Source organism: Hyperoodon ampullatus, assembly GCF_949752795.1.
Source record: "Hyperoodon ampullatus genome assembly, chromosome: 3".
NCBI classification, from domain to species: domain Eukaryota; kingdom Metazoa; phylum Chordata; class Mammalia; order Artiodactyla; family Ziphiidae; genus Hyperoodon; species Hyperoodon ampullatus.
Window position 1 is genome coordinate 165456114 of NC_136916.1, and position 22652 is coordinate 165478765.

A 22652-nucleotide genomic window follows, 5' to 3' on the forward strand; every position below is an offset into this window, starting at 1 on the left:
GAACTGTCATATTTGCATCCAGCCTTTTCTAAAATTATGCCACAGTTCTAGATAACAACCCCTCTATTCACTAACTCCTTTTTTCATTCTTCCTGCTCTTCCAGGGGCAATTGCCCTCGGAAGTTTGATGTGTATAGTAGTCCGTGTTATTTTCCCAAAGTAATTTGTTACCTCCTCATCCTCTTGTTCTTCCTAGAGGCAGGACATAGCTCATCACAGTACAACAGAGCCTGGCAGAGTTGAGCAGAGCCATGGCCGACCTGCAGCCTCCAAGTAATGTGAGTAAAAATAAACATTTGTTATTGTAAGCCCCTAAGATACTGGGGTTATTTGTTATACAGCAGAAAAACAAAAAACAAAACAAACAAAAAAAACCTAATTCAAAATATTTATGCATGTGAAAATTTACAAAATGAACACAAATGTGTCTATTGTGTTCATTTTGTATATCTTGATACACACACACACACACACACACACACACACACATATATCCACATATGTGGATATCCAAGCAATATATGGCTCTGTTTGGTATGTGTTCCAAGGTTTACACAAATGGTTACATTCTAGATATATTTTTCTACATTCTGAGTTTTACCCTCAAGATTTGTTTTGGATAGTTCTCTGTGTGGATGTGTACAGATCTAGATTATTCTTTTTAACAGCTGTCAGAGAAATGTTTCTAAATCACAGATTTGGTGCTGTCACTTCTTTGTCCTGAAGGGCTGACAGCTAAAGGCAGTCACCAACAGCACTCCCAGAAGATGGACCACAAGCCGTTCCAGAAAGGGGACATAGGTGATGCATCACAGCAACTACCCTGTGTAGTGAGATCCACGCTTCATGTACTTTCTGGAAGCAGCTCCTTCCACAGCTCAGAGGGCATTTTTCCAGGGGGAAGCTTAGAAGAGGAAGGTTAGGAAGACAAGCTAGAGTCCCTGCTGTTGCATCTCGTCTTAGAATCATGACTGCTATTCATCATCGTCCCTCTACCATCCATTCCAGCTTCCTCTCACCCTCAGCCAGCACCTCTGCTTCTTGGATGGCTTACCTGGTGGTCTGACTCAGAGTTGCATCCCTGAGGGATCTGTGCCCCTGTTGCCCTTCTCAGGTTGGGCTTGCTACACTCATATACTTACTGTCAAAATGGTGCAGGTACCAAGAGGTGTTCCAATGAGTCACCTGGGTGCCAAACCTTTCCTCCTCACCCCCATTGCATGGCAGCAACCCAAGTTGGTTCTGCACAGAAAAAGCAAGTGAAACCCAGGACGCTAATACTAAACCATTTCCTGACTCCACCCTCAGATAACCAGCCCATTAATTTGATTTCCTTTCCATTGGTCAAACTAGGCTTATTTTATGTGTGTATGTGCTTACATGTATATGTGTAACTATATATATCAGCGTCTATAGAAAAATATAAGGGACACCATAAAAATCACCCAGAATACCACCATCCAGAGAGAAATATTGCTATCTTTTTATATCTTTCTTTTCAGTGTCTTTCTCTATATATTTCTTTGATTTTTCTAAAGTGAAAACTACGTATATGTCTATATAAATTATTATCCTGCCTCTTTCAAAAAATGTAACAGTATATCGTGAATACTTCCCAACCCCTCTGCCTTTACGTTGTATTCAAAAAAAGGGCAAAAGAATCAGACTGATTGTGATTATTTCTCAATAGCATTCTCAAAGTAATTTTTATGATAAGAACTAGCGGACTTTGAAGAATTAAAATGATTCCTCTTTAGAAGGCAAAAAGCAGCATACATAATACAGAGCATAGATAATAGCGACTACCAGAATAATAAAGGTATTATCTTATTTAACTCAACAGTCATATTATGAGCTCAGTGTATATCATTACTGTTAACACAGATGAGAAAATTGCGATGCAGAGAGATGAAATCACTTGCAAGGATCACACAACTAGAACCTTGAACCAAAGTTCCAATCTAGATATCCTGCCCCCAAATCCTACACTCATAACTACTAAAAGTGGTTAAGACAAGTTTGCTGGGGTGATGAAAGCCTGGGAGCCACAGTTATGAGGGGTGGAAGGAAGTCTGGCAGAGCAGGAGAATCATGGCATCCAGTGAAGACAGGGACAGGCCAGAGTGTCGGTCGGGGCTGGGAGTCTGCCCTCAGAGGGCTCACCTGAGGTCCCAGGAACTCTGACCTGCAGGGGAGTGAAAGAGGTTGTGGCAGCACCTCTGCACAGGAGCTGGAGCTCCAGGGAGGAGCTGCAGGAACGCACGTCAGCAGGAAGGCAGCCGCCGGCTGGGGTAGGACAGAACCCCAAGTATGAGGGATGGGGTGGGGAAGAGGGGAGGTGGAGGCTAGAAGTCAGGCAGTCAGGGTCCCCCTTTCCTTCTTCCTCCTACCCTCCACCCGCTCTGGGCTACCCTGCCTCACTGTGACAAAGGGAAGGAGGCTTGTTAGAAAAAGGGGGAGCTAAAACAACCGTACCCACAAGACAGATTATACACATTCACCAAAAGACATGTATCAGAAGGTTCCTAGCAGCCCTATTCAAAACAGCCCCAAACTGGAAACTCCACAGATGTCCATGCACTAGGATGCATGAATAAATTGTGGTATAATCACGCTGCGGAACACTATGCAGCAGTGCGAGTGAACAAACCACAACTACACGTAACAATCAAGTGGCCGAATGTTGCAAACCCAATGTGGAGTGAAAAAAGATACAGGACCATACATTCTGTAAGATTGCAATCATGTAAAGTATCAAAATAGTCCAAACTCTTCTGTGCCCTTAGAAATAAAGTGGGGGAGTAGCGACTAGAAGGGGTCATGATGAGGCTTCAAGAGGCTTGTAATATATATATTTTTAAATTTGGGTGCAGGTTGCACTTGTGCGTCCTCACTATTTTATCTAAAACTCAAACAGGTTTATTAGATTAAAAAAATAAGAAAAGAAGTAGGAGAAAAAAATGAACCAGAGCAGCGATGACAACAGGATAACCCAAATCATTATGATGAAAACATTTAATTTCAACTCACCGTCCATCTGTAGTTAGAAAATAGCACACTTTTGGCATTTATTTCTATACAGTTACCCCCAAGAGTGTCCTAGCCTGGTGATCATAAGAGAATCGGCAAAGGAGAAGTTTCATGCTCTCAAATAATTTACGATTATTCCAATCCACTTTGGAAGATTCAGAGCCATGGGCTGCAGGGCAAGGTTCCAACTAGCTTTGAAGTCCTATTGCATTATTTCTATGTAATGCAAATTGACAAGGTCTCTAAATTAGGCAACTAACTAGAAAATGAGGTCTGAAAGCCAGCTTTATTAGCAGCCAGGAATCTAGTCTGAAAGATTTATCTGTTTGTGGTCAGGGCATGAGTGGGGAGTACATTTTCCACTCAGGGAATCCGGGTGATAGGAGGAATGGGGAGGGAGAGCAAATGGAGAAGCCAGGGAATAGATCTGGGGGTTACAAATTTTTCTGGGCTTCATTTAACATATTTATAGAGCACTTTCTATGTGCCAAGAGCTCTCTAAGTACTCACTCCATGAGTAAAGACTCGTTTAATCCTTACGACAGACCGATGAGGTGGGTGCTGTTTTCATCAACCTCATTTTTTTTTTCTGCTTCAGTTAGGAGTTTATTCATGTTGTTCTTATTATAAGTCACAGGAAACCCAGTTGAAAATTTCCTAAGCAAAAATGAAAACTTTTTGCTCCTGAAACTAACACAATATTGTAAATCAACTCTACCTCAATTTTTTTTAACATCTTTATTGGAGTATAATTGCTTTACAATGGTGTGTTAGCTTTTACTTTATAACAAAGTGAATCAGTCATACATATACCTATGTTCCCACATCTCCTCCCTCCTGCGTCTCCCTCCCTCTCACCCTCCCCATCCCACCCCTCCAGGCGGTCACAAAGCACTGAGCTCATCTCCCTGTGCCATGCGGCTGCCTCATTTTAAAGTTGAGGAAGCCGAAGCACAGAGAGGTTAAATGATAAGTGGAAGACCACACAGCTGCTAAGTGGTAGAGCCAGAATCCAAATCCAGTTAGTTGGGTTCCCGTGTCCTTGCTCTTAACCCTAAGCTATGATGCTTATCACCAAAATGGTGGCACAACTTAAGGACAAGGACCTTGTTTTTCCTTGCTGACTTCCCCATTGGCAGAATGGTGGTGGACCTAGCATCTGCCTGTGTGCTGCGATTCAGAGATTGCTGAGAAGTCACAATCCTTTCTTCTGCCCCCTACCCCAGCACGTCTTCCACATTATATACTATCATCAGTGCCTGAACTTCCATCATCGGCATTTATTCTTTTGGGTAAGCGCTCTGTTTTCCCCAGTGCTCCTTATGAAACTGCAGATACCCGTGCAAGATATCTGTGAACTGAGATCTGAGTGTAAAACGTTACCTAAGTTTCTGGGAAGGGGTGAATGAGAGCACTGAGGGTCTAGCGGGGTAGGAAGATACCCAAACCGGGTACCCAGGTGGAACCTGAAGACCAATGTCACTAACCTCACTGTTCCGTCTCAACACAGTGGGTCAATGGCTGTCCAGGGCACAACTCTTCATCCATGTGTTCATTCCCTACCTTTGATCCTTAATAGATGTGGTGTGTGGGGTATAATGGCTTCATAATCCTCATTATCCCTTAAGTGCTATTCACGCTTTATTTCACAGAACTCTTCTCACATGATCCTCCAGGGTCACTATTATTATTCCCAAGTACCCATGAAGAAAGTTAGACTCAGGAAGTTTTTGTGAGCTTCACAATGTCTTTGGGTTTATGAATAGCAGTTCTGGGATCAGGACCAGAGCTTCAGTGCATCTCAGTGGAGGAGCTGAGGAAAAAAAGGGGAATTACTCAACAAGTGCTTTTTTTCCTTTTTGTTTGTTTTTATTGTGGTAAAATAAATATAACATAAAATTTACCATCTTAATCGTTTTTAAGTGTCCAGTTCAGCAGTGTTAGGTATATTGACACTGTTGTGTAACCAATCTCCGGAACTCCTTTTATCTTGAAAAATGGAAACTCTGTACCCATTAAACAATAGCTCCCCATTCTCTTCCTCCCCCAGCGCCTGGAAAGCCCCATTGTGTTTTCTGTCTCTGTGAATTTGACTACCCTAGTACTTCATATAAGTGGAATCATCATACTGTGTTTGTCTTTTCATGACTGGCTCATTTCACTTAGTACAATGTCCTTAAGGCTCAACCACTTTGTAGCATGTGACAGGATTTCCTTCCTTCTTAAGGCTGAATGATCTTCTGCTGTATGTATGTATCCCATTTTGTTTCTCCTTTCATCTGTTGGTGAATACTTGGGTTGCTTCACCTGTTGACAATTTTGAATAAGGGTGCTATGAACCCAGGTGTACAAATATCTGAGCCCTGCTTTGCATTCTTTTGGGTCAACAAGTGTTTTTAAGATCAAGTATTAACATGAAGATTATTAAGCCTACGATGAGACCTTGGAGAAAGTGTTGTGAAAGGCAAGCTGCGGCTGATGAGTGTGTGATGGCACCCTTAGAGATCAGGCTATGAGACGCAGGGGGAAGCGGTCAGAGCGCGGTGCATTCCTCCTTTCTGCGCTGGTGACCCCACCCTCCCACAGTGCAAGGTCCCAGCCCTGGACTTTCTCCTCCTCATGGTTGGATTGCCCAGTGCCTCTACCACAGTTCAGTGCCCTCTACGGTGAGCAACTTGTCCATCTGAAGATATGGTCAGGACCCCAGTTGCTGCCCTGGACTTCTTGGCTACTATCTACTCCAGAGAAGCAATCCTCAGTCATTTGTTTTGAGTCCCAAGTGGCTGACCCATCATGTCCAGCCTGGCCCCAAGCCATGGTACACAGTCAGGTGTGACATTTACTGAGGTGCCATTCTCTCAGCAAAGACGCCACAGAGCTCTGGCTCCAGATTAGCTGTGCCAAAGGACCATCATCCAAGTGAACAACATTACAGTAGGATAGAATGTTGGACAGGACTAGCCCTTGAAATTGCAAGAGGAAGAGAAAGAAAGCAATGTGTTCACCTAACCCTGTATTATCTGTAATGGGCAAACTTTCAGACTCTCATTACACCCATTGTGTCCCAAACACAAACTGTTTATGGTGTAAATGAGCCAGAGTCACACTTCCCATTTCTGCCTTGGCTACTTAGCTTGGCAGGGTGAAACACACCTTTTTCACCATCACAGACTTGACAGAGAGGCTTGGAGTCAAGGAGCAGGCTGGCCATGGTAGAGATGCAGAGGGAGGAGTGTGGATGGCTTGCCAACGGTGGAGAAAACTCTAAGCACACATCCTTCCGAGAACCAGGGATGCCTCCGTGACTTTACGAAATCTTCTGCTCATTTGCTTGGACACATGAATGTGACCTTGTTTGGGTGTGGACTCATAGAAGGCAGGAGTCCCAGCCATTTGTCTTTTTTGTCTTGGGCAGATTTTTTCATCTTATCTCATGACAATACCCAAGCTTTGTAGCATCTCTGTAGCATCTCAGCATGGCAAATGGCCCCAAAAATGACAGTCTATAGAGTGTTTCCCTTTCGGTGCAGAAGTTCCAAGCAATCACTTTTCATGGGCGTTTTGATCAAGGCCTGGTCTTTGATGTACAAATGCTGCAGAATTTAAGCTGATGTTCAACATTTCCTTCCCCTGCAGCTCTTCTAATGGCTCAGAAGTGGACCCTCAAGACCCCTCTGCAGGCAAAGGAAAGCCTGCAACGAGGACAAGGAACCAAGGAGAGAGAACTCTCTGGTTACGGATCAAAGGAGTGAGTGTCCAAAGCGCCATCCCTCATCAGATGTTTGGGCTTTGGGTCCTCAGCCCATCTCTTTGTCTGAATATTCTTTTATATAGTAGAAATACTGTGCTTTGGAAGCAGCAGACATAGTAACGGACTGGAGAAACACTGTTCCAAGTGGTATCTGCACTATAAGAATGTGACCATGACCCCCTCTATGAAATCAGTGGGGTTGTTTTAAAACCACCCTCCAACCCGGCCAGTGTCTGTAGCTTTCATTAGTCTTCTAATGTAATACTTGGAGATAGCTTATAGTCATGTCCAGAATGTGTGTTATCACCATCTCTTCTTGAGCAAAACAAAAATAGTTTTCAGGTCAAAGGGAGACAGAACCTCTGCAAAAAGTGAAATTTAAATAAAAATTGGTAATAGATACTTTGAGAAAGGGCACTTTATTTTTAGAAAAGAAAAGGAATTAGGAGAAGATAGGTTGCCATGGCAATGGCTGAGCACTGCATATATTCTATAAGCCTGGCTTTAAACATGATATGGGGAACAAACGGATTCCCTGGTGACTTTCTGAGAAAATAAGGACAGAAATAAAAAGTCTGCCCAGAAACACTATGTTACATTAGTTCAACTGCCATTTCACTGCCATTTTATATGCTCTTTACTCCACAGCCCTGTATTAACGTAAAAACCCATGTTTAATGTTTGGCACAAAATCCATGTTAAATGAGAGTCTCTGTTTCTTTTTACTTTTCCATTTCTAATTGTGCTTTAGAAATTGAACTGAAAGTAGCAGACCCAGGAGCATGGCTTGGACACCTGTGATTCTTTTTTTTTTTTTAAAGAAGATGTTGGAGGTAGGAGTTTATTAATTAATTAATTTATTTTTGCTGTGTTGGGTCTTCGTTTTTGTGCGAGGGCTTTCTCTAGTTGTGGCAAGCAGGGGCCACTCTTCATCGCTGTGCGCGGGCCTCTCATTATCGCGGCCTCTCTTGTTGCGGAGCACAGGCTCCAGACGCGCAGGGTCAGTAGCTGTGGCTCACGGGCGTAGTTGCTCCGCGGCATGTGGGATCCTCCCAGACCAGAGCTCGAACTTGTGTCCCCTTCATTAGCAGGCAGATTCTCAACCACTGCGCCACCAGAGAAGCCCATGTGATTCTTAATTCAAACAGGGAGATGATGTTGGCAGCACCTGCAAGCCTCTGAATCAAACTTGAAGGACAAAATGAATTTGTTGCTAACATTTAAACATCTGGAGATTGCACATAAAAATTCAGATTTCTGTCTTCTCTTACAAATTTAGAAAAACTGACCATCCCGGATCTCCCTTTTCACGTGGTAAAAATCAGCCACAGTTCACTCCCAACTCCACCACATTCCCTTCTGCCTACTACCCTTTCTATTACCGCCTCTATGGGCATTGGGTTTGGAATCCCCACCTTGTTACACCCAAAGTCCTCCTTCTAGATTAATGCTTCTCAAACTTTAGTACACATCAGAATTACCTGGAGGCCTTGTTAAAATGAAAAGTGCCGGATCCTATCCCCAGAGTTTCTGCTTACAAGGATTTGGGGCGGGGCCAAGAATTCGCATTTCTAATAAGTTCCCAGGTGATGCCCTTGCTCCTAGTCTAGGGGCCACACTTTGAGAACCACTGCCCTAGATTAACGATTCCTATATTTCTGTTTGCAAAGACCCCTTTTCTTTTCTTTCTTTTTTTTTTATTGAAGTATAATCGATTTACAATGTTGTGTTAGTTTCAGGTGTATAGCAAAGTGCTTCAGTTATATATATAAAATATATTCTTTTTCAGATTCTTTTCTATTTAGGTTATTACATGATATTGAATACAGTTCCCTGTGCTATACGGTAGGTCATTGTTGGTTATTTATTTTGCATATAATAGTGTGAATCTGTTAGTCCTGAACCCCTAATTTATCCTTCCCCCCCATTCCCCTTTGGTAATCATAAGATTGTTTTCTATGTCTGTGAGCCTATTTCAGTTTTGTAAATAAGTTCATTTGTGTCATTTTTTTAGATTCCACAAATAAGTGATATCATATGATATTTGTCTTTGTCTGACTTACTTCACTTAGTATGATAATCTCTAGGTCCATTCATGTTGCTGCAAATGGCATTATTTCATTCTTTTTTATGGCTGAGTAATAGTCCATTGTATATAGGTATCACATCTTCTTTATCCATTCATCTGCTGATGGACATTTAGGTTGCTTCCATGTCTTGGCTATTGTGAATAGTGCTTCTATGAACATTTTGGTACATGACTCTTTTTGAATTATGATTTTCTCTGGGTATATGCCCAGTAGTGGGATTGCTGGATCATATGGTAACTCTATTTTTAGTTTTTTAAGGAAACTCCATAGTGGCTGCACCAATTTACATTCCCACCAACAGTGTAGGAGGGTTCCCTTTTCTCCACACCCTCTTCAGCATTTATCATTTGTAGATTTTTGATAATGGCAATTCTGACTGGTGTGCAGTGATTTCTCACTGTAGTTTTGATTTTCTAATAATTAGTGATGTCGAGCAGCTTTTCATGTGCTTCTTGGCCATCTGTATGTCTTCTTTGGAGAAATGTCTATTTAGGACTTCTGCCCATTTTTTGATTGCAAAGACCCCTTTTCTTGATAATTTTCCTCAAAGAAATTTATGTTAAGCTTAATTAAGTGGGAAAACTTTTTATTTCTTGCCATTCATTGGAGGAAGAGAGCCATATTTGGAGGGAGAAAGAAGCTATGCTCTAGCTACAAAGGATGTGGCTAGACTTCTTGGCTGAGACTAGCTGAGAAATGAGAAAGGAATGGAGGCAAGAGGGAGACAGAAAAGAATGGGGGTTTTAGTGTGAAGTCAGCAGGAGGAGGGGTCCTTGCCCATGACCCCCATCATTGTGACCCCCAAATCTTAGTGAGGTCAACTAAACTCACGTAATCCACGCATGTTGTGAGTGGACAGTGTATGTGTGTGTAAATGGCAATTTAGTCCCAGATTGAAATGGAGTGAAAGAGGAGGCAGCATGGGAGACAGAGAGTGAGGTCATCATGGGAACCAAAGCCCCAGAGATCTGCAGACACCTCAGCAGTGGCCTTGGACTTTCTCACACTATGGAACTGAGAGACTTGAGCCAGTTTTCCCCAGATCTCAGAGGAGCAGGGAGGCCCCAGCTGACCTCTGGCTTCCATAAGAAAAATTTCATCTGTGCTGTGGCCAGAATGTTTATATCCCCCAAAATTCATATGATGAAATTCTATCCCCTAAGGTGATGGTATGAGAAGGTGGGGCCTTTGGGAGGTGATGAGGTCATGAAGGCTCTGCCTTCATGAATGGAATTAACGCCCTTATAAAAGAGCCCCAGAGAGATTGCTTGTCCCTTCTCATGTGAGATTACAGAAAAAAGATAGCTGCCTAAGGAGTGGGCTCTCACCAGCCTCAGAGATCTGCCAGCACCATGATCTTGGACTTCCCAGCCTCCAGAACTATGAGAAATACATGTCTGTTATTTATAAGCCACCCAGTCTATGGTATTTTATTATGTCACCTGAATGTACTAAGACAATCTGAGAAAAAATGTATAATTCACTTTGCCTATCTTTAATCATCAAAGACACGAACGTGTCTGGCAAAGAATCTGAGGTCCTGCTCAGCATGAGTTAACACCTGGACTGTCTTAATTCCAGACAACAGCAATAACACTTGACCTTTTAGATAGTCTGTGCAGATTTATACAAGGCAAAGCCTTTGTTGGCCTTTTCTTGAAATACCAACGATAGCTCCTGAGACCTCATTATTTCCTTTGAAGGCCTTTGGGGACCTGGAGACTCCTGCGAATGCCTCCTGGGCTGGCATGAGGTCTCACATGGAAGAAGATCCTGTGACACTGGGCCCTTGGAGCATCATGTAGGAGGCCTGGTGGAGGAATATTCAAAATGACCGTTTTACTTGATGTTTCCAATATGTTTTGTTATTATCGAGTGTATACAATTACACATATGAAAGCATTATGTAGATGGTAAAGTGTTGTTTAAATATCTTGTTTTATTGAGTACCTACTATGTGTCCAATGCTTTATGGGCACTTCTTAGTTTAGTATTCTCAACAACCCTGAAAGATAAGCATTTTATCCCTATTTTACAAAAAGAAACTTGGCTCAGAGAGGTTTAATAAATTTCCAAAGATTGTTCAGCTGATAAATGGTGGAGCTGGGATGTGAACCCAGATCTGCCCAACTCCGAATTCCCTGTTGTTTTCTTATAACCACCCCACTGCTCCCTGCTTTTCAGATGAAAGGGAGTGCCTTTCGTATTATTTCTACAGCATTTGAGTGTAATAAGCAATATTCTGGTTTGCTTATACTTGTTCAATGTTTAAAACCTATTCCCCAGCCCCCCTCAGAAAGCACAAAAAAGAATTTGTACTACACTCCTTTGAATGTTACACTAAATTCCTGAGCTTGAACCCGAAAAGAGGTCTTCTCTGACACGGTGGTATTTGCAAATGGCTGTTTGCCCCCAGGCCTCTGTGATTTTTTCAGCGATGAGTTGCAACATCGCTTTGAAACTAAGAAAGCTGCATTTGACTCTCAGTGAATTTAATCTCTCAATTTTCCTCTGTTGTTTGGACGCGCTCGAATGAAATTCAGATGAGATGTTATGATAATGACCCTTCTTTCGCTTGCCTCGCTCACAGCTGGTCTTCATTCATGTGCCATAAACTACCTCCTCATGGGCACATGGGAGTGACTAGGAGCTAGGAAACTGGGCTAAACCCAAAAGAGCAGCCAAACCCTCCCGGTTCTGCTGTGCTTTGCTCCGGTTGCTATTTTGTTTGAAGAAAAGGGGGGAAAAAAGTCCATGTCGCGGGCAGCTGTTCATTTTGCCTCCGTGTAAAACACTGTGAGGAAGGGCTGAGAAGCATGCTGTCATTTTGCTGTGCGGATTCTGTCGAGAAAGCTCTCTGGCATCGGGCATCCTGTTAACCAGAACTCCCAACTCGTCGGCACTCCCATCTGTCTAGAACAAGCTGTTTATAGATGCTTAGAATGTTGATCCTGGGGAAGATTTGGGTCTTCTAATGGCCACTCACCTGGTTCCTTGCCAACAGTCTCCTCCCTACCCACTCTCCACTTCAGGGTCATTCTCCACGGCCACCAGAGGGATCTTTTTAAAATATGAATCTAAGCGAGTCACGTCCTGGCTATAAGGTTTTTAATGACCATACCCCTGCTGACTTTTCCCATCATGTACCAACATGTCTTCCTGCTTCCACGTGCTTCAGAGAGCCTAAATTGGGTCATGTCACTCCCCTGCTCAGACTGCACCCCCTTGTTCCCCCATGGCATCCCAGTGTATGCAGGCTGAAATCCCAGGCCCTTACCTTGGTTGGTCCTGGAGAGTCTTTGTGATTAGCCCCTTGATGTTTCTCTAATGTCATCCCTTACCGTTTCTCTCTCTCTCATTCTACCAGCCATTCTGGCTTCTGCACTGTTCCATAGCCCACCTCAGGGCCTTTGCACTTCTTATTCCCTCGACCTGGAGTACTCTTCCCCGGATATCCACACGGCTCCCTCCTTCAGCTCCTTCAGGTTATGGGCCAAATGTCAGAGAGGCCTTCCTGGACCTCTCTTCATGAAAATAACAACTCTTGTCATGCTTATCTTTTTACCTTGATTCTGTGTTTTTTTTTTTATGACACCTGAAATCCCATATTTGTTGGTTATTTTTCTTACTGCTGTCTCCTGCATGAAAATACCCCATGAGGGCAGTAGCCCTTGAGTCCAGACTGCTAGTGCCCCATAGTAGGCACCACACCTGGCACTCGTTAAATGAATGAATCTCCTCCCATACTGTCCTCAGCACCACACATTCTAATAAGTCCAGAGCACTTATAATCCCCAAACTTGTCAGGTGGTTTCACACCTCTGGACTTAAAAAATGCTTTTAAAATTGAGGTGTCCCTTCAAGTGAAGTGCACAGATATTAATTGTACAGCTTGATACATGTTAACAAACATATATGCACACATGCGTATCCATCCAGATTGAGATATAGGCCTTTTCTATCATTTCTGAAGGCTCCCTTTAGTCCCTCGGCAGTTAGTACCCCTTAAAGATAACTGCTATTCTGACCTCTATCACCATAGATTGGTTTTGCTTGCTTTAGACCTTGATATAAATACAACCGTACAGCATGTGTTGTTTTGTGTCTTAATTCTTTCTTTCAATATGGTATGCTGGTGTCAGTAGTTTATTATTTTTCATTTCTGAGTAGTATTCCATTATATGACTGCACCACAATTTATTTATTTGTTCTTCTGTTGATTGATATTTGGGTTGTTTCCAGTTGTTGGTTACCATGAACAATGCTGCTATGAACATTATTGTACAAATCTTTTGGTGGATATGAGCACTTGTTTCTGTTGGGTATGGATCCAGGAGTGGAACTGCTGGGTCATATAGAATGTACGTATGTTTAGGTATAGTAGTTACTGTCCAAACTCTTTCAAACTGGTTGCTCCAATTTACACTCCCACCAAGAACAAAAGAAAGTTCCAGTTATTCTACTTTGCAGCCCACATTTGATGTTACTAATCTTAAATGTTAACCACTTAAAAGTATAATGGTATCTCCTTGTGGTAGTGGTATCTCTCTGTGATTTTAACTTGTACCTCTATGATGAGTAATGATGTTAAACACCTTTTCACATTTTATTGGCCATTTTTATATTCTTCTTTGTAAAGTGCCTTTTCAGTTTTTTGCCCATTATGTCTATTTCTTACTGATTTTTAGGAGTTCATACTACAGTCTGGATGCAAGCTCTTTGCGGGATACAGTATGTATCTTCCAGCCTGTGGCTTGCCTTTTCACTCTTTCAATGTTTTGTTTGTTTTTGCCAAAGTGTTACATTTTAATTTAATTCAATTTATCAAATTTTTTAAAGTTAGTGGGGATTTTGTGTTTTGTTTAAGGAATCTTTGCTTACCCCAAGGTCATGAAGATATTTTCCTACTTCTTTTCCTACATACTTTATTGTTTTAACTTTCCCATTTAGTTCTATGGTCGATCATAAATTAATTTTTGTGTACAGTGGGAGGTAGAGATTGAAGTTCTTTTTTTCCCATATGAATATCCCATGACTCAGCATCAATGATCAAAAAGACCATCAGTTCTCTACTGAATTTCCATAGGGCTTTTGTTGTAAAGCAGGTGTCCATATATGTCACACTTCTGTGCCTTTGCTAAATGCTCTTCCATCTGCCTGGTAGGCCTTCCTTGTCTTTCTCTATTATTTAAGTCTTTCTCACCTTTCAAGACTCCTCCAATAACATCTTGCCTGTGAAGCCTTTCCTGTCCTTAGCGCCTATCCTGCTTCCCACACAGTCTTTAGTGTCCTTGACTACTGTATCGTGGCAGTACTGCTAATGGCAGCATCTGCTGGTGTGTTTGCCTCCATAAGGCGGAGAGCATATTGAGGGCAGGGTCTGGGCCATGTTAATCTTCGTAGCCTGTGATTAACGCTGTGCCTAATATAGATGATCAGTAAATATTTGTTGAAGAAGTGAAGTTGAGAACTTTTGAATGGCTAAAAAAAAGTTTAAATTTCTTTCTTTCAGTGAATTAGAAACAATCAGTCCTGAGAGTTTCACTCCTTGAAAAATCAGTATTCAATGTCCAGTACCTGGTATAAGCCAGCATTTAAGGGTAAAGTAACAAAAAGTCAGATGTTTAAACCAGAATATTCCTAAGGACATAAAATAGAAAGAATTTAACCAGTTACATCTGTATTAGTTCTTTTTATTTTCCTTGTTCTTTGCCAAGTCATACCTCAATTTGTTTTTCCCCTCCCCCATCAGTTTTATCGAGATGTAATTGACATATAACATGGTAATAGTTTAAGGCGTATAACATAATGATTTGATATATGTATATACTGCAAAATGATTACCACAATAAGTTTAGTTAACATCCATCCCACGCATAGTTAACAATTTTTTTCCTTGCGATGAGAACTTCAGATCTACTCTCTTAGCAACTTTCAAATATACAATACAGTATTGTTAACTATAGTCATAATGCTGTACATTACATCTTCAGAACTTCATTAATCTTATAACTGAAAGTTTTACCTTTTGACCACCTTTACCCAACTCTTCCACCCCACCCCCACTGCCTTGCCCTTGGCAACCACCAACCTGTTCTCTATTTCTATGAGTTCAATTATTTTTAGATTCCACATATAAGTGATATCATACAGTATTTGTATTTCTCTGTCTGACTAATTCACTTATCATAATGCCCTCAAGGCCCATCTATGTTGTTGTAAATAGCAGGATTTCTTTCTTTCTTTTTATGGCCAAGTAATATTTCATTATATATATGCCACATTTTCTTTATTCATTCATCCATTGATGGACACTTAGGTTGTTTCCATGTTTTGGCTATTGTAAATAATGCTGCAATGAACATGGGGGTATAGATATCTTTTCAGTATAGTGGTTTAGATTCTTTTGGATATAGACTATGCAATAGTTCTTAAATTCCTTCATCAGAGTCATATTTTCTAGGAGAAGTCATACAGTGTACCTGTTAAAATCATGGAATTTAGAATCAGATCTGAGTTCTAATCCATCATATGCCTGTTATGTGACCTAATGTGATCTTAATTTCTCTCTACCTCAGCTTCCTCATCTATAAAATGGATTACTGTAAGGTTCAAATGAGATAATGTATGCAAAGCACATAACAGTGCTTGACGTAGTATGCACTTCATAGATGGTAAAAAGTGTTGGGAGCTCCTTCCTCGGTGCTTCATTCATGATCTGCAAAGATGGGGAGCTGCAACAAGGACACTTCTAGGAAGCTTATAAAATTAAGAAATGATCTTCATGTTGTAGTCATTTCAACTGAACCAAGGCAACAACTGATATTCACCTATATTCACCAGTTCAATGAAAATAACATTGCATGCTGGGAGTGCTTTTGCTTTGTGGAAGAGGCTATTGTATCCTGTTACCCATTCTTCCCTCTCCCCTTTAGCGTAGAGCTTGTTCTCACTCCCAGATAAGTTTTGTTAGAGTGCATGGCCATCTTGCTGGTTGCCACATTTCCCAGCCTCCCTTGCAGCTGCATCTGGCTCTGGGATTAAGTCCTCTCCAGTGATGATTGCTAGTGACTTCTTTTTCTTCTCTTGATCTGGGCTGACATGCTGATATGGTTTTTGTGGTGAATCATCTTTGATTATGTAGATAAGGAGAACACCCTGTGTTTCTAGGGGGATGGCTGAGCAACAAGACGGAAGGAACCTGAGTCTCTGAATGACCTAATGGAGCAGAGTTCCATTCATCCTAGGTGGTTATTACAGAGAGAAATAAATGAATTGCTCTCATGTGAGCTGTGTTTTGGGGGTCTTTTGTCATAGCTACTTAGCATCAACTTTAACTACTGCAAGCATCATATATCTTTTTGGCTTTTGTGTGTGTGTCCTCTTCTACCTCTGCCAGAGCATTCTCCCTCTACCTTTCTACCTAATTAAGTCTTTCTCTTCCTTCAGATCTCAGCTCAATGTCTCTTCCTCAGGGAACCTTCCTGATCTCCTCAGATAAGTTTAACTCTCATACGATTTTTTTTTCCTTGCACTGTCTTCCTCTTCCTAAGAAGAGGCCTTATTATGTTTAGGACTTTACATTTAATTGTGTGTTTGATTAATGCTTATCTTCCTCACTATATCATAACTCTTATGAGAGGAGAGACCATGTCTTAACTGGTTTACCATAGTATCCAGAAGAGCTAGCACAGTATACAGCATGTAATAGGCGCTTAACAAAGATCATTAATTAAAAAAAAAAACATCGATGTATCTCTCACCCCCATGGTAATAAGTTATTCTCCTTGTCATTGTTCTTTTTTACTCTCTCAAAAACTGAGTGGTTAAGTGGTTAAGTGATCAAGAACCAACCGTCGAGCAAGACCCTTGATCTACTATGTTGTCTGTGGAAGAGATTCATTACTTTCCTAATTCTTAATTTTAAATGGCTGCTAATTTTATCTATTAGCATGTGAGATGGCAAATAAAAGTCAGAGGATGGAAGTGATACTCACTCTGGCTATCCTTAAGGGCTCTGAGTCACTGGATGGAATTTGGTAACTTATTCCTTTGGTGTCATTCTGCATCCAAGTTGACTGGTCGCTAAATATCTGCCCATTCCACCCTTTAATCACTTATTTTTCCTGGACTTAATATCATTATAACACATCTAAGGATTTTAATGAAATTACACAGTGGCCAACCTCTGAAATAAAAATATTTCCCTAGTGGTAAACTGGTCATTGTTTCTACTAAATCAGATGGTGTTTTATTTTGGAAGAAAATTGTTTTCTTTTCAAGTGTAGGTCAACAAGGTAGTGATAGCAATTGCTGTGGAAGTTCTTATCTCCGCCCAAGGGCAATGTGAAGGAAGAAGCTGCAAATATTGGGAGCTTTAATGCAATTTCACTCAGCACTTGCCTACACGTAGCATTTTTAGAAGTATGGGGCTCTGTCTTTCCTATCATCTTCTTGAATAACCTCATCACATCTCTGAAGAGCACGTATAAATCAATAAACCTTCCAAGTGGCCTGCCTCTGCAGAGATGGATCATATTTATGAAAACAATTTTCATAGAAAAAAGGCTTTCTCTATGATGTGCCAGGAAATAATGCCATGATATATTGCCAGGAGATGATTCCAGAAACCAACAGCACCTGAGTCACATAAAAAACTTTGAGCCCAAGAATTAGGTTGGTGCTTACACTTGGCCACTGTTTAAAGCCCATTTTCTGTATTATTGCTCAAGGAGAATTCTTTTGGTGATCTGAAACTCCTCAAAGCTTCCTGCTTCAGCAATATTCTCCAGTTGCTTTGGAAGTATGTGAAGTTTGCGAAAACCCAGATTTCATTAGCATTTAGACTTTGCATTGAGGCCTTACCCTATAAATTCCATAATTCCATGAAAAATTCCATGAGAATTATATTCTGTGTGTAACTCAGGGTCTAGAATTACTTAAAGGCTTTATGTAGAATCGACAGGCCAGAGAAGCAGCTCATGAAGATGCTGGGTAAATGGTGTCAGACACTGTTGGCTGCATACCCAAGAGACATGGCCCTCTTCCTTCCATGCTTTGTATTTTAAGCCCCTCTGCAGATGCAGAGGATGGGTCTTGGTTAGATTAGGCCAGGCATATAATTCCATCTCTTTTACCAGTACTTAGTTTTTTGTTTTGTTTTGTTTTGTTTTGCGGTACGCGGGCCTCTCACTGTTGCGGAGCACAGGCTCCGGACGCACAGGCTCAGCGGCCGTGGCTCACGGGCCTAGCCGCTCCACAACACGTGGGATCTTCCCAGACCAGGGCACAAACCTGTGTCCCCTGCTTCAGCAGGCGGACTCACAACCACTGTGCCATAAGGGAAGCCCTACCAGTACTTAGTTTAAGGACAAGTATGTGACCCAGTTGCAGTCACTAAAATACGAGATAAACTTGATACTAAAAAAGGCTCAAAGAGTCATTCTCTCCCATCTTTAGATATTGTTGTGTGAGGAGCAGCTTGGAGCTGCTGCATATAATTTGTGACCATGAGAAGACAAAGATGAAGAAACAAATCATTATGCCGAGGATGCCCTCCTCAGCAGAACAGAAAGGCAGCATCTTCCCAGCTCCCTGATGAGCCTTGTTGAAATCGTTAAATAAACCATCCCTAGCCTTTCCTCCAGACCTCATATTATATGAGCTAATAAATTCCTTTATTATTTTAGTCATTGGTTCTCAATCTTGTTTTTATGCCAGGCAAGATGTCTTTTTAAAAGTTCTTTGATTGATTTGAATGGACAGTCAGTGTTGAGTACCACTGGTTTCAAATATTTTGAGTTAGATGCAGCCCCACCTCCCATGGGGACCCAGCCTGAGGAACAGGGGCAGGAGCTTTGAGACTAGCACAGCGCGCAAGTTTCAGAAGTTATATGAGGGCAGACAGCAGAAGCAAGAAGAACTACAATCCTGAAGCCTGTGGAACAATAACCACATTCACAGAAAGACAGATAAGATGAAAATGCAGAGGGCTATGTACCAGATAAAGGAACAAGATAAAACCCCAGAAAAACAACTAAATGAAATGGAGATAGGCAATCTTCCAGAAAAAGAACTCAGAATAATGACAGTGAAGATGATCCAGGACTTTGGAAAAAGAATAGAAGCAAAGGTAGAGAAGATGCAAGAAATGTTTAACAAAAATCTAGAAAAATTAAAGAACAAACAGAGATGAACAATACAATAACTGAAATGAAAAATACACTAGAAGGAATCAATAGCAGAATAACTGAGGCAGAAGAATGGATAAGTGACCTGGAAGACAGAATGGTGGAATTCACTGCTGTGGAACAGAATAAACAATGAAAAGAAATGAAGACAGCCTAAGAGACCTCTGGGACAACATTAAATGCAACAACATTTGCATTATAGGGGTCCCAGAAGGAGAAGAGAGAGAGAAAGGACCCGAGAAAATATTTGAAGACATTATAGTCGAAAATTTCCCTAACATGGGAAAGGAAATAGCCACCCAAGTCCAGGAAGCATAGAGAGTCCCATACAGGAGAAACCCAAGGAGACACATAGTAATCAAATTGGCAAAAATTAAAGACAAAGAAAAACTATTGAAAGCAGCAAGGGAAAAACGACAAATAACATACAAGGGAACTCCTATAAGTTAACAGCTGATTTCTCAGCAGAAACTCTACAAACCAGAAGGGAGTGGCATGATATACTTAAAACAATGAAAGGGAAGAACCTAAAACCAAGATTACTCTATCTAGCAAGGATCTCATTCAGATTTGATAGAGAAATCAAAAGCTTTACAGACAAGCAAAAGCTAAGAGAATTCAGCACCACCAAACCAGCTCTACAACAAATGCTAAAGGAGCTTCTCTAGGCAGGAAACACAAAAGAAGAAAAGGACCTACAAAAACAAACCCCCCCAAATTAAGAAAATGGTAATAGGAACATACATATCAATAATTACCTTAAATGAGAATGGATTAAATGCTCCAACCAAAGGACACTGGCTTGCTGAATGAATACAAAACAGGACCCATACAAAGAAAACAATAGCAAAGATCAATAAAACTAAAAGCTGGTTCTTTGAGAAGATAAACAAAATTGATAAACCATTAGCCAGACTCATCAAGAAAAAGAGGGAGAGGACTCAAATCAATAAAATTAGAAATGAAAAAGGAGAAGTTACAACAGACACCGCAGAAATACAAAGCATCCTAAGAGACTACGACAAGCAACTCTATGCCAATAAAATGGACAACCTGGAAGAAATGGACAAATTCTTACAAAGTATATATATACACACACTTTTTTTTTGATTCTTTTCCATTACAGGTTATTACAAGATATTGAATATAGTTCCCTGTGCTATACAGTTAATTGTTGTTGTTTGTCTATTTTATATATGGTAGTGTGTATCTGTTAATTCTGTATTTCTAATTTATCCCTTCCCCCTACCGATGCCAGGCTTTGTTCTGATTACTTGAGAATCAGCAGTGAGCAAGGTCAACAAGATTTCCTGCATTTAGGGGACCACACTCCAGTGGGAGTGATGGATCATAAACTGAAAAATACAGATGGCCATAAGGGTTTTGAAGGAAATAAAGGAGGTTCTAGGGTAGAGAATAATCACAGGGTGCCTGTAGCAGGCCGTGGGGGTGATATAAGTTGATAGTTGAAGAGGAGAAGGAGCCAGCTGTGTGAAGAATCTGGGAAGGTGGTCCTGACAGAAGGGACAGGAAGAACCAAGAAAGAGCAAGCATTTTCCAGGTGCGCCAAGGAGGCCACTGCGGTTGGAACCTGGGCAGAGAGGGAGAGGTGGGAGGCATGGGATGGGAGCCAGAGGAAGGGGGCACTCCTGGAGTGAAAGCAAATTTAATTGCTGAGCCTCATCTTTGATTAAATTGCATTTTATCTTCAATGACTGCATTTTTTTCTCTTCTGCTCGTTTCAGGTGAATATCAAGGCCAACTTCATGAGCATATGACCTGTATAGTTGCATAGGTTTTCAGAAGGTCCCCAGGCTTGGCTTAATGCTTTGCTGATGCCGTCTTGAAATTATTAACTGTTTTTGAACAAGGGGCATGTATTTTCATTTTGCACTGGGTCCCACAAATTTTGTAGCTGGTCCTCGTGAGTATATTGACAAACTCTGAGCAACCAGCCCCCTTCCTTCTAGGGTCCTTCTATTGAAGGACCCCAGCCTACAGTTCAGTCCTTGTGTGGACGGTAGGTTGGAACCTTTGGGAAAATAGTACTTTTCCCACTAGAATTGTATATTTGGAGAAGACACCTCAGACAGGGGCCAGAAAGGTCTAGGCTTAAATAGAAATGTAGGGTTTTAAATATTTTAAATCTATATTAGGAACCAGTAGGACATCCTTGTAAGTTGCAATGCTGTAACTTGGACTGTGAAGGCAATTCTGTAAAGGGCTAATGTGACTGTTCTGAACCACGGGTCAGGCCAGGTATGGGCAAAAGTCAAGAGCCTGCCAAAAGTCTCCAAAGAGAACCAACAACAACAAAAAAAACTAGAAAAGGAAGAACAAGGATGTACAGAGTCTTTTCTGTGTGCCAGGGGATGGGCAGGGCTCCAGGGAAGACTGGCTTACACCAGACATGGTCCCTACCTTCAGGGGCAATTATTCATAATAATAATGACAGCTGGAAATAGCAGACATTTACTGAGCACATATAAGAAGACTTGACATCCATCATTTCTGCGAAGCTTCACCAGAGTCCTATGAGATAGGTGAGATTATCATTCCTATTTTTTCCAATGAGAAAACTAAGGATAAATGACTTGTTCAAGATCCCACAGCTTGGAGGGAGGCAGTCTGACAGAGCTGGGCCTTTGGGACCCGAGGGCTGGCTATACTGTAGTGCTGCTCCATGAGGGGAGATGGTAAGAGGGCAAATGTGGTGATGGTGTTTGCTGGCTGGCATTGCACTGGAGATATGTACAAGGGGTCCAGAGCGATGCATCTAACCTGGCTCTGAGTTGGGGGAATTTGGGGGAAGGAAAGGAAGCGGAGGTCCCCAGGGACCCTGCAGCAGGAGTTAAATCTAGAAGAGGAGCTGAGTTTAGTCAGGATGGAAACAGAACTGCAAGTTGGGGAAGGGGGCTGAGAGGAGGAGAGAGAAGTGAGATGAATTGAGTGCAGAGGATCAATGTCTGGGCCGGTTCCCCCCACTGTACAGACCAGGGGTGTGGCAGACACCGGGAGTCGCTGGGTTTGAAACATGGCCGAAAATTCTTCGACATTCTTCCCATCAAGGGATGGGGTCTATGTCCCCTTGTTCTGAACCAGGGTGGGCCTTTGTGACTGCATCTATGAGTAGGATGAAACGATCACTTCAGAGGGTGGTTATAAAAGGCCAAACAGCTTCTACGCAGCTGTCATGGGGCACTCACTCAGGGAGGCTTCAGGTGCCAGCTGAGTCCAGGTACCCCTACATGGAGGGGACCAGGGGAGAAGGAGGAGGAAGAGGAGAAGAGGAGGGGCTGCCCAAAGAGCCCCGGCTTCCAGCTCCTAGCCCAGGTGCCAGGCTCTCAGTGAAGTGGCCCTTGAGATGACCCCAGCCCCATGGCCATCTGACTGTCACTGCATGAGATACCCAAGTGATCACTGCCTAGCTGCGCCTAGCCAACCCCGAGTCCGTGAGCAAATTCAGTGGAAAATGAATCAATCAGCAAGCCCTTATTGAACACCTGCAGTGCCAGGGGGTGGAGAGAAGGCCACTGGCGCAGGGCACCCACCCCATCTCCCGGGCTCCTCATGCAGTACCAGCCCCTCGAT